This window comes from Jatropha curcas, chromosome 6, assembly GCF_041381405.1.
Source record: "Jatropha curcas cultivar XTBG-Jc1 chromosome 6, XTBG_Jcur_1.0, whole genome shotgun sequence".
NCBI classification, from domain to species: domain Eukaryota; kingdom Viridiplantae; phylum Streptophyta; class Magnoliopsida; order Malpighiales; family Euphorbiaceae; genus Jatropha; species Jatropha curcas.
This window is the reverse complement of record NC_143156.1, coordinates 7379695-7393786: the sequence shown is the minus strand read 5'-3', so window position 1 is coordinate 7393786 and position 14092 is coordinate 7379695. Positions and strand designations below refer to the sequence as shown.

The 14092-nt window shown below is 30.2% G+C and overlaps 1 long non-coding RNA gene across 2 annotated transcripts; it reads right to left on the bottom strand.

Moving 5' to 3' along the window:
* Positions 1-251: 251 nt before the first annotated feature.
* On the bottom strand, positions 252-2534 carry LOC149495453 (uncharacterized). Of its 2 annotated transcripts, XR_016321422.1 has the most exons (3): positions 2327-2534; positions 1982-2110; positions 252-1298 (listed from the first exon to the last, which is right to left on the bottom strand). It is a non-coding gene; the product is annotated as an uncharacterized LOC149495453 (long non-coding RNA). The 2 variants fall into 2 exon arrangements; XR_016321421.1 differs by lacking the exon at positions 252-1298 and having other exon boundaries at positions 1934-2110.
* Positions 2535-14092: the final 11558 nt, after the last annotated feature.

Genomic DNA, 14092 nt, shown 5'->3' with positions numbered 1-14092 from the left:
TTAAAATTGTTGAATTTTGAAATTAAAAATTTTAAAACGTTTGTAATTTTTTTTTATTTTGTTATTTATATCTGTCTACATGTACCTGTCACACCCATTTCCATGGACCGGACTGGCACTAGGACCTGGGTGGGTTTAAGGCTCCCGAAGCCCGTAGTAAGCCTGTATTATTTAAAACTCGCATTCTATTCACAATTGTGGATTCAGGCCCAATAATTTATTTCACAAATATATCCAAAGTACAGTCCATATAATAAATGTCTATACTCTATTTATTCATTTACAACCCAGTTGGAATACAATTGCGGAACTCTACTTTTACATTTACATTGATATTTCAATTATTAACAGTCTTTTATAAATAATGTGTCAACTCCATAAGGTCTTTCTTTCTTTCTATTACCTAAAAAAATAGTAGGCAGGGGTGAGCGCCAAACTCAATGAGTAGGGTTAGATAACCCTCTCACCCCACACAATCACACAAATGCTAAAATATTTTAATCTGGTCATTCGTTTAATTATATGATCATGTAGTTTGTCACACAAATGGCAATACAACAGCAATCACAATTATTATCACCTTCATATAATCACGTCACGTGAAAATTAGTCAGTGGAGTCACCGAACTCCCGATGAGTCGTCCTCCCACATGGCTCATCCTCTCACGTGTGCACCAGGGAGCCGATCCCCCATACTGGCCGACCGGTCTAATCCTCACTTGACCAGCCCTCTCATTATTTTTTCATTCTCTCTTTTCTTTTCCATACTAACAAGAGGCAACCTGGTGGTCTCCATCCAATCTAGATCATCAAGCGCTCACAACAGGAGGCCACCCTGCGGGCTGCAATCAAATCTAGATTTTCAGATGCGAAACAACAAGCGGTCATCCTGTGGTTAACGATAACGGTAACGGGGGCGCCAATCTCCCATTTACCTGGCCAACGATAATCAGGATCCATATAACGGTAACAGTAATCATAATCAGGATTCATATAACGGTAACGGTCTCACAAACCCATGGTGACCCACTTCATCACAATTCCACACAAACAAAGCACAACATAGTCACAACACAAATAATCAAACAATTTTTAATATCAAAAAATAGTGCATCACAGTATGATAATTCAACAAAATAATGCATGATAACATTTAGCCGTGAATGCATGAATGCAAGCGGATGATACTAGTTATCTAACACTACTCACAATTTTTTTTTTTTTCGTCCTTAAAAGGACTATCTCTACTACTGCACGCTTCCAGCTTTTGTCTTCATATTCCGGAACTTTATAAGCATCTAAAATAATAAGAAAATTCTAAATAAGAATCCTAATTCGAAAAATGTTTGCACATTTATTTATTAGTTTGGTTACTAGATAATTAACTGACTTGTCAACTACATTGTACATATACTGTGTTTTATTATTTATTTATTTATTCTAATTTCTAACCTTTAGATGAAATTTCTAATTATTCGGTAAAGTAATATTTTATAATAATAATAATATTATTATTATTATTATTATTACTAATAATAATGATAATAATAAAAATACTTAAAGTTCTAATCGTTACTACCTACTAATTTAATTCTTCATTAATTGTTTTCCTGAAAATTCGGCAGCATTTCCTCAATAAACTGGACTATCCAAGTTTTACATAATCCACACATCAACACGCAGCCCATCTATCGGGCAAGTCACATTAACTGATCCCATCCGCCATAAACATCATTCATCCATTCATTCATTTCACATAGTTCATTATAATTAATTGTTCTATAATTATTTATTTATTACTAAAATTCCTAAAATTTATTATTAGCTAGTAATATATATTTTAGTACCAACCTTATAGATATAATTACTATTCATGAAATATATTTAATAATATTTAATTTAATTTACTTACATACTTACTTAAGTTCATTAATTAATTAATTTGGGATTTATTCAAAACGAATTAAGCTTTACAGTGTACCGATTGAAAATCGGATGACAAATCCACAGTCTACACGAGGAGAGGAAGATTCTGCCTTTTTGGTGTCTCACCGGTGTATCGCCGGACCGCCGCCGCCGCCGCCGTGCACGGTGGCCGGGAAAGTCAAATCTTCACCAAAATTAACAAACAATACATCATTTTATTCGTTTCGATGAGAGGATTACTAATATGTATTCAAATCAAGATGAGTGTGAACTATTTGTCCAGAAATTGACCGGAAAGGTTCGGTGATACCCATTTTGGGTTTTCCGATTCCGGCTATTACAGTCGACGAGGAGGCCACCAAATGAAAGGGGAAGAAGAGAGGAGTCATTTGGTACTCACCTTGCGCCCAAAGCTTGCCTGAAACGGCGTGAATCATCGGAGAAAGGTGTCACTACGGTGGCCGAAACTTCAAGCTCTTCCCCTTCAAAAAAGGCGCAGTTTCAGTTCAAGTCAAAGCCATATTCTTCTTCCTTGCGTTGAGTAGATGTTTTTAGAGTATTCATTAGCCGGATTTGGTGGCCGGAGGACGGAGATCGAAGGAGAGGAAGAGAGGGTCACGCGAAGAAGAAGAAGAAGAGGAAGAAAGAGAAAGAAAGAAAAGAGGTTCTAGAGAGTTCTGGCCCATTTTGGTTCGATTCGAACCGATTTGGTCCAAATCAACAATTCGACTCGATTTCTATTTGGTTTATTGGTTTTTCTCTTGGTTTTTGAAAAATTAAAACGAATTTCCGGTTCCTGTTATTAATAATTAAATATTTATTGTATAACCCTATTTTTATTCTTTCTCATTTGATTTATTTAATTGATTTAATCAAATTTAGGATAAAAAAGTGGTAAATCTAATTTTATTAATTTTAAGTCGTCCGATATCAATTCTAAGAAGTTTAAATTATTTTCGACTAGGTGTTCTGATAACTTGTTTTGGGCTTGAGTTCAACTCGCTTTTTAGGCCCAGATTAAAATTGCTCAGTACTTAAGCCCATATCGTCATAAATTCAGATTTTTTTTTTTGATTTATTAAAAATTCAAAAGTTTTGAAAATAAAAATTCAGGGTATTACAATACCTATATCTATCTATATTATATATACCTTAGTTCCAATTATTTGTTTTCAAAGTGGTTTAATTATATGAGTTTTGATTACTGCTTTCTTTACATATACGTATGTTCACTTCAGATGTACCATTGTGTTTTTCTTCAATTGAGGTAATGTTAACTTTTTGATTTCTTTTTTTCTTTTTCAGAATTTTTAATTTTTTTAGCAATTATTTATGGTTTTTTCTTTTTCTGCATTCCATGACTTTTCTCATCTTTAATATTATTTTTTTAATCATATTTTCTTTGTCATGTCACCGATCGTATGTGTAGGTATGAAAAATATTATATTGATGGAGACGAAGATGAAAGAAAAGCTAACTATAACTCAATTTATGTATTTTTTTTTTAATTTATTATGTTTTTAGCAAATTGTATAAAACTGTAAATTGTAAATTTTTTCCTTGATCGCTCCATATTCATATATATTTATGTAAATTTTAATTAGATATAATTATTTTGATCCACGTATTATTATTATAACAATGTATTTTTTTGTTCTCCAGTTGTTGACTCTTCTTTTTTGGAAGAGAGATCAATTGTAGAATTAATATATTGCATACAATTAAGTGTTTATATTTGATTTGAGTTTTAAAACTAAAACTGAGCTAATAAATTGGAGAGAGAAATATAAAGTGTAATCTATATTTATTTATTTTTATTTATTTATTATTAGCACTACTACTTCAATAGCAAAGTGTCAATCTTTTTAGTATTGAAGTTATACATTGCAAAGTGAACATTTTCGTTATTAATTTAAAAGGAAAAATGAAAGAAATATTAAATTCAATAAATTAAATATACATAAAATAACAAAGAGATCTTATAAATTAAAAAAAATAAATATCTTTAATAAATTAAAAATAAATGAGATACCTTATTATATTAACATAAGATTCTTATCATTTTAATTTTTAATTTTATTATTTAAATATTAAGAAATTATATCTAATAATTATATTTTAAAAATTAATGTTCATTTATAATAAGTATCTATATCTATATTTCTATTTTGAATTTCTATTTTTTTATTATATCAGTTAAGATATTTTTTTAAATTTAAAATTTTTTAATTATTTAAAATAATTAGCAATATTTATATTTATATTTGAATATTTGAATTTATTTTAGTTTTAAGATAGGATTGTTTAATTTTTTTATGTGTTTATTTAATTATAATAATTATCTATTTTTACATCTATATATTATTATGATTGTCTTTATAGATGAAATTTTTCTATATGTCTTTCAAATTTATAATTATGCAAAAAAAATTTAACTGATACTTATTGTCTAGCACTTTTGTATTGTATCCATTTATTTTATTTTAGTGTTTAATATACTTTTTATAATTTTTTATTTGCTTTTTTTTCATTTCTTTTAAGATTTTTTTAATAAATATTTATTTTTATATATACAATAAAAAATAATATCTAATATAATATATAAGAAAATAGTAATAAAGCAATCGGCGCAACGCACGGGCTTTCTCCTAATTTAAAAATAAAAACATAATCACAAATTTTTTTTTTTTTTTCAGTTTTGATTCAGTTAAACTGAAATGTTTTTACTAAAAATAGTTCAAACTAAAATAGCAAAAATTCTTAAATTAGAAACTAAACCCACTGTGAATAAAAAATAAATAAAACCTCAACCCACTAAACAAAACAAAAAGCTGAATTAAATTGGTTGAATTCAATTTTTACGTTGTTCACCATTTTGTATTCACCCTTGTATATTGGGAACGGTATTCAAGTAAGTGAATTTCCTGACCAATAATAATTTCAAATTTTGAAATCCTAAAATTATACTCTATTATACTAATTAACAATTTAGGGTCTGTTTGCAAATTTAATTTTTCTAGCGGCTATTAATTGTTTTAATATATATTAATTATTTTAGTCGCTATTAGCTATTAGATGTTAGCTTTTAACTATTAAGCAGCGGTTGAAAATGATAAAAAATGAGTAAACTTATAAAAATTTAATTGAAAGGAAAACTACATTTAAAAAGATTAAAAAATTTAGCCCATTGTATTTATTAATAATGATAGCCCATGGTTTATTTTATCATTTTTGGGTTAAAAACTTTTGTCCACTAGTTTATCACAAGTAAGTATTAAACTCATTGCGGTTTGACACGATTTTACCATAATTACAAGTAAGTATTAAATTCACCAATTCCATCGATTTAACACGATTTTACCATAATTTCACTAATTTTTAATTTTACCATGATTCAACTCGATTTAGTGAGTTAGGAGTTTTGAGTTTACAATCCAACTCACGTTTTTCAAACAATAATTGGTTCAATGGATGAAAAAAAAAGGAATATTTTTGAATGAAAGGCCCGTGTTGTTTGACAGTAATAAATTTAAAAGACATTTAAATTAGTTTTTAGAAATGAAAGGACAGTTTTTTAAATTAGTTTCTATAATTTTTAAATTTTACACTACACTAAAACCCCTGTAAGCATACAACGAAGCATAATTTAATGATAAGTGCATATACGACCTAATAATAAACTCAGATTCAAATTCCATCTGCAATACTAAAGAAAACAAAACCATATAAGCACTATGTTTACTTTATATTCCTTTGTTTTTATCCATTTCGCTTTCCTCATTTTTCACCTTTAATTCCTCCATATGCCAGTGCAATTTTACCTTTTGCATATATATATTTTACCGTGATAGATAATTTGTTTTTAAAACATACATATTTTACCCTTAATATTAAAGGTGGATGGTACTCGATACTATATATTCTAAATATTAAATTATTTTTCTTTTTGATCCAAAATACCCAACTTTGTTGCATTACAAGCCCGTTAGAAGGAGCTGCTAAATAAATTAAAATTTTAAGATTTAGAGTTAACAACATGAACGAGAAAAGAAATTGAAAAATAGAATTGGGATAAGGGCAAGAAATATATTATTTTATTATTTCATGCAAATGCAAATTCATTCCTTATTCCAAGGGAAGCAATAATTGAAAATCTTCTTTTCGTTATTCCACATACAAGGGCCTAAAGGTTGAACAATCCAAGAACAATAATTATTGCATGTGTTTTGATCTCTTTCTGTTGAGTAAATATCAAACCAATGAAAGTTATTTTTCCATGCGAATGAGCAATAAAAGAGAGTGCTGTCTATAAAATTGGGATGGAAACGAAAAGAAAAGTAGCCGTTGTGATGTAATACTTTGACACCCAGATCATCTTCTTTTGATTTGCAATGAACCGTTAGATCCAACCCTGGACTCAAAACATTAGTGATATTAACTGTATGCATTTTAGGAAAAGCCCAGCCTTCACACCTACTGATCACCAGAAGAAACATCATTAGCAACCACAAGCTTCTAGTGAGCATAGCTCTCATTTTCATGGAGTCTTTAGCCTTTTTTTATTTCTTTTTTTTTATTTTTGGAATTTGGAATTGGAATGTAGCATCAACTAGTATGTGAGTGTATAAATAGAGGTTCAGTAAGATTTTCCTACTTAACATTTTTTTTTTTTTTTGAAAAGCCTATTTAACAATTTTTAGTATATATTTAAATGTCATGCTATAATCTGACAATCTTTGCATATTTTATAAATCAAAGTAGTAGATTCGTTTTTAGTACGTGATTTCTTGAATTTAAACTCCCAATTAGAGTCAAACTAATAAAAATATAGTAGTAAAATAATTTAGCAATTATTACAAATCTATGATTTTTAAAGACATAATATAAGAAGTGAATGCCTATTTTAGTACATATAGTGCAAGCAGAAACTAATTAGACGGATTTGGTTTTGTTTGATTTGATTTTAAAAATTTTAAGTTCGATTTTAGTTCTAATAATAAAATCAAAATTTTCTTAATTTAGCCCAATTTTAATTATGTAAAATTGAAAAATCTAGGAACTGAAAAGCCAACCATAACCAAGTTAAAAATACTCTATCAAAAACTTGACCAAATTGTATCAAATCAATTTGGTTCAATTATGTAACTCAATTGAATCATATCAGTTTGCATTTTAAAAAAATTCTAATTTATTTATCTTTATCTGGTTTAATTTACTTTTTTGAATTAGAAAACCATTTGAACTTCCATGGATTGAACCATGGATCTCGCATAGATCATTTTTTGAACTCAAACATATTTTACTACTTAGTCATTCATAATTATGGACTCCAATAAGGATTTTTTTTAATATATATACTCGGTACTAAAAAATAAAACAGAATAAAAACTGAAATTTGAACAAATTAAAAATTGATTCCAAGATGAAAAATTATTGTACACATTAATTTTGATTTTGCGAATATAGCATTTTCACATGTCTATAAGAGGCGATTTAAATGGTAAAATATGCTTGAATTAAAAAAAAAAAAAAAAAAAAAAAAAAAAAAAAAAAAAAAAAACTCATAAAAGGTTCAACCACAAATTCCAAATCAAGATTAGTCGTACCAATAAAAACAGAATATAACATCTGCACATGAATGTTCATTCAATAAACTCTTAAGTAATTAGTTCATACCACGAAACGCCCTGTTAGTTTTTTTCCTATCCGACAATTTTACGTCAATTTGATTTTTTCGTCATCTCCAGCAAAATATGGAGCTACCTTATCTTTTACCAGTTTATAAGAACGACAAGTCATTATTAAATCTTTTGTCTGTTTAGTCGTCTGTCTATTTGCGACTACATAGTTGTCTAAGCAGCATTTATTCCATTATTAGCATTACCTAAACGACAGTCATTTCAATTTTTATGAAACAAAAGAATTACAGTAACCAGTTTTTATATGGTAATGGCGGAAAATTATAGGGAGAAAAAAAAAAAAAAGAAGTTATGAGCAAAATTAATTAAGAGATTCATAAAGAAAAGAAAAGAAATAATGGTTATAGTTTGTGCTAAAGCAACAAAAAATCTGACAATTAATTAATTATTTTTTTATTCATTAGGAGTTTCGACAATCCAAAATATCATTAAAAACTATATAATAAGGGAATGCAGATTTGAATTCGAAACCTTATACTTTTCATATTAACGAAAAAACAAATTATTATTAACCAAGTCAACTACCTTAGGCTTATTAATTAATCACGATCATTCGTTCTAATTTCACGCAACGCCAAAAACTGAAACGAGGAGGGATCCCAAGGAAAACAAACATTCACTTTCTGAGTATCCCGATTCAGCATACAAGGGCCAGAGGCTCGGATAAGCCACAAGCAAACGGTGCATCGTTTGTCATCTCTGTCGTCTATGTAAATATCAAAGTAATGGTAAACATTTTGCCATTTCATGAGGCAATAAAACAGTGTGGTACCCCAAAAATTTGGATGAAATTGGAAGGTAAAATAGCCTCTGAAATGGAGCAGCTTTTCGCCCAAGTCGTCATCTTTTGATTTGCAGTGGACTCTGAGGTCTGTGTTTGGACCCAAATCGTTTGTAATATTTACTGTCTTTTTCTCTGGAAGAAGCCCAGCGACTTCGCTCATGGTTACCAGTAGCAGGAACAACGTTATTGACAGGTAAAAATACTTGGGGAAAGGGAAGGGACTCATGCTTTTTGCTTATCTAATTGTTGCTTCTTGATGTTGGAAATGTTCTGGTTTTATGAGTGTAGTGAGACCCAAGGCTTATATTGCTATATAACTATACTAATTTACCATATTTAACCAACAAAAAAAAAAAAAAAAAAAAACTGTAGCATGTGTATAGCAAAGAGATAGAGTTCTTTGTACACAATGAGCCTTCCCGTGACTTATCAAATTGGTGAAAATTTTCATGGATCACATTAATAAAAACACCAACCAGATCACACATGGTTAGCAAATATAAAATTTATTTAAAAACAATCATAACACAGTTTTTGTTTCAGTTTCTGTTAACATACAATAATAAAATATATTAAAATAATAATATTAAACTTCTAAACAAACTCTAATTAGTAGATAATATATGATTAGTAATCTTTATCCTCACACAATTATTCTGAATCCAATATATATACTCTAAATTTACTCAAAAAGGGGTGAATTCACAATTTACTCAATCCTCAATTTCACAAATCCTCAATTTATGCGAGTTTAACAAATTGTTCAAATTGAAATAGTTAAAATTCCTAAATTTAAAAACTAACGCACTCAACAAACCAAAAAACTGAATTAAATTGGTTCAATTAATTTTTATGTTCCTAACCATTTTGTATTCACCCTTATATATTAGAAATGATATTTAAGTAAAACCTTCACAATAATAACAATTTTAAATTTTCAAATTTTCAAATCCTAAAATTAAACTATTATATACTAATTAAGTAATTTTATTTATACAAATTTGTGCAGTTTTCAAATGATTTTGATAAAACAAGATGTGTAATTTTTTTCTTTTAAGAAAAAAGTTTGTGCGGTTTTCAAATAATTATTTTTTTTTAAAAAAAAAAAAATCCAAGTCCATGGTCCATCTTGATTACAGTCGATGTAGAGTGTCATAGTCAATAAGAAAATCATCAAATTTGTATATATGTGGGGTAATACGTGATTCTCAATTAAAGAATTCAAATCCTTATCTCAATCCTGACCAACCTCTTTCCAGATTTTCATTCATGAAAGATACATTTTTAGCAATTTAGGATTTTCCCATAAAAATAAGATAAAATTTAAAATTAGGATGAAATTGTAAATAAATATGACTGCTAATTTCAATTTAGGGTCCAATTATAAGAATATATTTGCTATAATTTAAATTCGAGGTGCAATTGTAATAAAAAGTTAAATTTGAATTATTTGAGGGATTAAAGTGAAATACCCCGAAATTTTATTTTCAAAACTTTGGAATTTTTATTAAATCAAAAATCCGAATTTTTGATAGTATGGGTTGTTAAGACTGAGCAAGTTTAACTTGAGCCCAAATTTGAATTGGGCCCAAGCCCAATAAACAGACTGTCCGGAAATTTTGATGAAATAAAATGGAATGCTACTATATAAACTAATTATCCTGAATTAACTTAGTGTTATTATTATTGTTTGTATTATTAGAAAGTAAATTGAAGAAATGTTTTATGACCCAACTAAAATAATTAAATAAATCGAACCGGACCCGGAAATCAATTTGAATTGTCGAAAACCCCACGAATTATCTGAAAACCGAGTGAAAAACTCGAAAACCAAACAAAATGAGACCAAACCATTAAATCAGACCAAACCGGTTCAAATCGAACCAGAATGGTCTAGAAGCCACTTTCTTTCCTTTTCTCTTTTCTTTTCCTTTCCCTCCTTCTTTTCTTTCCTTCTTCTTCTTCCTCGCGCGACATCCTCCCCTCTCTTGCTCACTACGATCTCCGTCCACCAGCCATGGAAGTCGACACTAAGCACTCCATCTTGCTCCTCTTGTCGAGATGAACTCTTCTATGGTCTTAGTTCGCGTGATGAGGCCTGAAATTGAGAGAGATCGCGATTGGAAGGCTGTCCACCGCGCGATGAAGTTTTCCGACGAAATCTCATCAATTCCGTCGACTCCAAGTGCTGGGGTTGGTCTCAAACAACTCCTCTCCTACATATGAACCTTTTTCCCCCATTAATTTGTGATGTTGCTTGAGTTTTGATAAACCACCATGGACGGCGGCTTGAAGGTGGCTGTGGAGCTAGATCCAGCCAAACGAGGCACTGGCTCAACAAAGTGATAGCAGATTTGGATTCCTTACGAAAATTGGAGGCGGGTGGTGGTGACCTTGCAATTTTCTGGGCGGTTTCACTTTTCCGGCCACCGTGCACGGCGGTCGGCGGTGGCGGTCCGGTGACCGGCCGGCGGCACTCCAGTGAGGCCCCGAGAGACAGAATTCTCTTCTCTTCGCGCTGATCATGGAATCGTCGCTCGATTCCCAATGGGTACGTTCTAAAACTCAATTCTCAATTTTTATATATATAGAATTAATTGATTAATGAATTTAATTGAGTTATTAAATAGACTAAATTGAATAACAAGAAATTAACTTATTGGATTAACTTAAAAATATATGAACATTTATAGTCTTTTGTAAATAAATTAGATTGATTAGTGTGCGTATTTGGATAGCGAACATGATTTGTTAACTGGTTTAGGACTTTAGAATAATGTAATTGTAAATTAGTTTAGAACATTGTCAAATAAATTACATGGTTATTGTTATAAATAGGTGAATTGAGGGGGAAACTAAATTAGAATTAGTTAATTAGTTAATTAGATAATCATTAGTTTAAAACTAACCGATTGTGCATAAGAAAAGTGAGGCAAATTTTAGTTGGTTAACGGTTAGATCCGAAATTTTGATTAATCAAGATTTGGGAGGCCTAGCCATTGTTGATATTGATATAAAAAACCGAATTTTAATAGGTAGTAGTTATAATTAGTTATTGTTAAAATATGTTTTAGCTGCTTAACAAATTAGTTACGGTAAAACTAATAATTTAGTTAACTAATGACTTAATAAATGATCTTATATGGATATTATTAGAATTAGTTTGTAAATTTTTGATGGAGTGTTGATATTGTTGTTTTTGGAAGGAGGATGGGATTTTAAATTGATTGATTGCCCGACGGATGGGCTGTGTGCACTGATTGATAAAGATATGATAATATTGTGATATTTGAGCAGGTAGATAGCCCAATTTTTAGGGGAGGTGCTGCCGAAATTTTGACAGAATTTAGACAAATTTTAATTAATAATATAACAAATAAGCTTATTAGATAAATTTCTACAATTTGATACATAATAAATAAAGTGCTTTAACTACCTTGTCATTATCATAGTTTATTATTATTATTATTATTTATTTTATCGTTGCTGTTATTGTTAATATTATTTATTTAATTATTTAATTGCATTTGAGAATGGATGTTTAATTGTACATTGCAGTCCAATATGTAATTGATCGATATGTCTGCATTTAATCGCAATGTTTGATTAATTGTGTTGTGATATTGCTGTGCTTTGCTTGTGTGGAATTGGGATGAAGTGGGTCACCATGGGTTTGTGAGACCGTTACCGTTATATGGATCCTGATTACCGTTACCGTTATATACTGTTACTGTTATATGGATCCATTACCGTTAGCCGGGTAAATGGGAGATCGGCGCCCCCGTGTGCACCTACCGTTACCGTTACCGTTAACCACGGGTTGGCTTCTCGTCGTTGCGCACCGGACAGTCTAGATTTGATTGCAGCCCGCAGGGTGGCCTCCTGTTGTGAGCGCTTGATGATCTAGATTGGATGGAGACCACCGGATTGCCTCCTGTTGGTATGAAAAAGAAAAGAGAGAATGAAAAAACAATGAGAGGGCTGGTCAAGTGAGGATTAGACCGGTCGGCCAGTATGGGGGATCGGCTCCCTGGTGCACACGTGAGAGGATGGGCCATGTGGGAGGACGGCTCATCGGGGGTTCGGTGACTCCACTGACTAATTTCCACGTGATGTGATTATATGAAGATGTTAATAATTGTGAGTGCTGGTGATATGCCATTTGTGTGACTGGCTGTGTGAGCATATAACTAGTCGGGTGACTAGATTGATATATTCATACATTTGTGTGAATGCGTGTGTTGTGCAATAATTATTATTCATTAATAAACTCACATCTCTTGTTTAAATCTTCCAGGAAGTAGCATTTTCTAAATCCCAGCTATAACTCTGCTCCTTCACTGTTAAAAAGAGATTCTTTAATTTTAATGTTGATATATTAAGTAGATAAATGTCTGAAGACTTATCTGTATACATCTGTTAGTGAACTCCGCAGTTGTAGAATTTGTGTGCAATTAGTCGTGTATTAACATAGACGACATAATTATGTGAGCCCATATTAAAAATATGATGTATTGTTAATTGGGCCCGAACTGTGGAAATGTTGTAATTGATAAATTTGGGCCGAAATTTAATAGAATCTTAAGGTTTATTTTTCTATAATTATAGGCTGAATGTTTTAAATATTATATTGAGATAATAGTTATTAGTGATTCAGGCTTACTACGGGCCTCGGGGGCCTTAAGCTTACCTGGGCCCTAGTGCCGGTCCGGCCCATGGAAACGGGTCGTGACATAAAGTCATTTTTTGAGTGCAATTATTACAACTATCAAAGTTTAGGGTATCTTATATAATTTAATCAATTCATTCTTCAGGTTAAATTAACTCAAATATGAATTGTGAGACCCTCATTTAATATTTTTTTTATTAGCTAATTTTGACCAATTTCAAGTTATGATAAAAAGTTACAACTTGAATGCTTGAAAAGTTAAATTGAATTTGGGGTGCAATTGTTATAAGATGCAAGGTTTGAAATATTTTTAATAGTTTAATCTAAATTAAAACAATGCCAAATCTGATCAAGACATCATCATTTATTAACATGATCCACTGCCTAAATTATACCATCAAATCTCCATAAAACCGCTGATTATATTTTTTAATATAAGCACTAATTAAATTATTTAAGATTATTTTAATATTAGCACTACTTAATTTAGTATTATGCAAAGAAAAAACAGTAACTAATTAAGATTATCCATGGGAAGGAAGGCAATGTATCTATTTGTGCTCGTGATTTCTACCCGGGCAGCGCTGTTCGCGCTCCAAGATTATCTCTTGCTCCTGCTATACAGTCGATGTGTTCTATCTATTGCATTGACTGAATTACCCCTTCTATTTTCTAGAGGTGTGTGTATCAATCGTTCGAATCAAAATTAAACAGAGCCAAAAAAAATCAAAAATAAATTATATTTTTTAATTCAAAATAAAATCGAATTAATTTAATTCCATTGGTAAAAATGTATATAACAGCAAAAAATGCACTTTTTCGACAAAAATACTAAGTACTTTAACAATTCTAAAAATCAAGGACAATTTTAGTTATTTAATTATAATAATTAATAAGAAATTAAATAGTAATTAAAGTGAAATCTCAAAACTAAAAAGTAATTTACTCATATAGTATTAGTGCAAGATTAATTCAATCCGCAAAACTCCACTAATTACGGTGACTATCATTGAA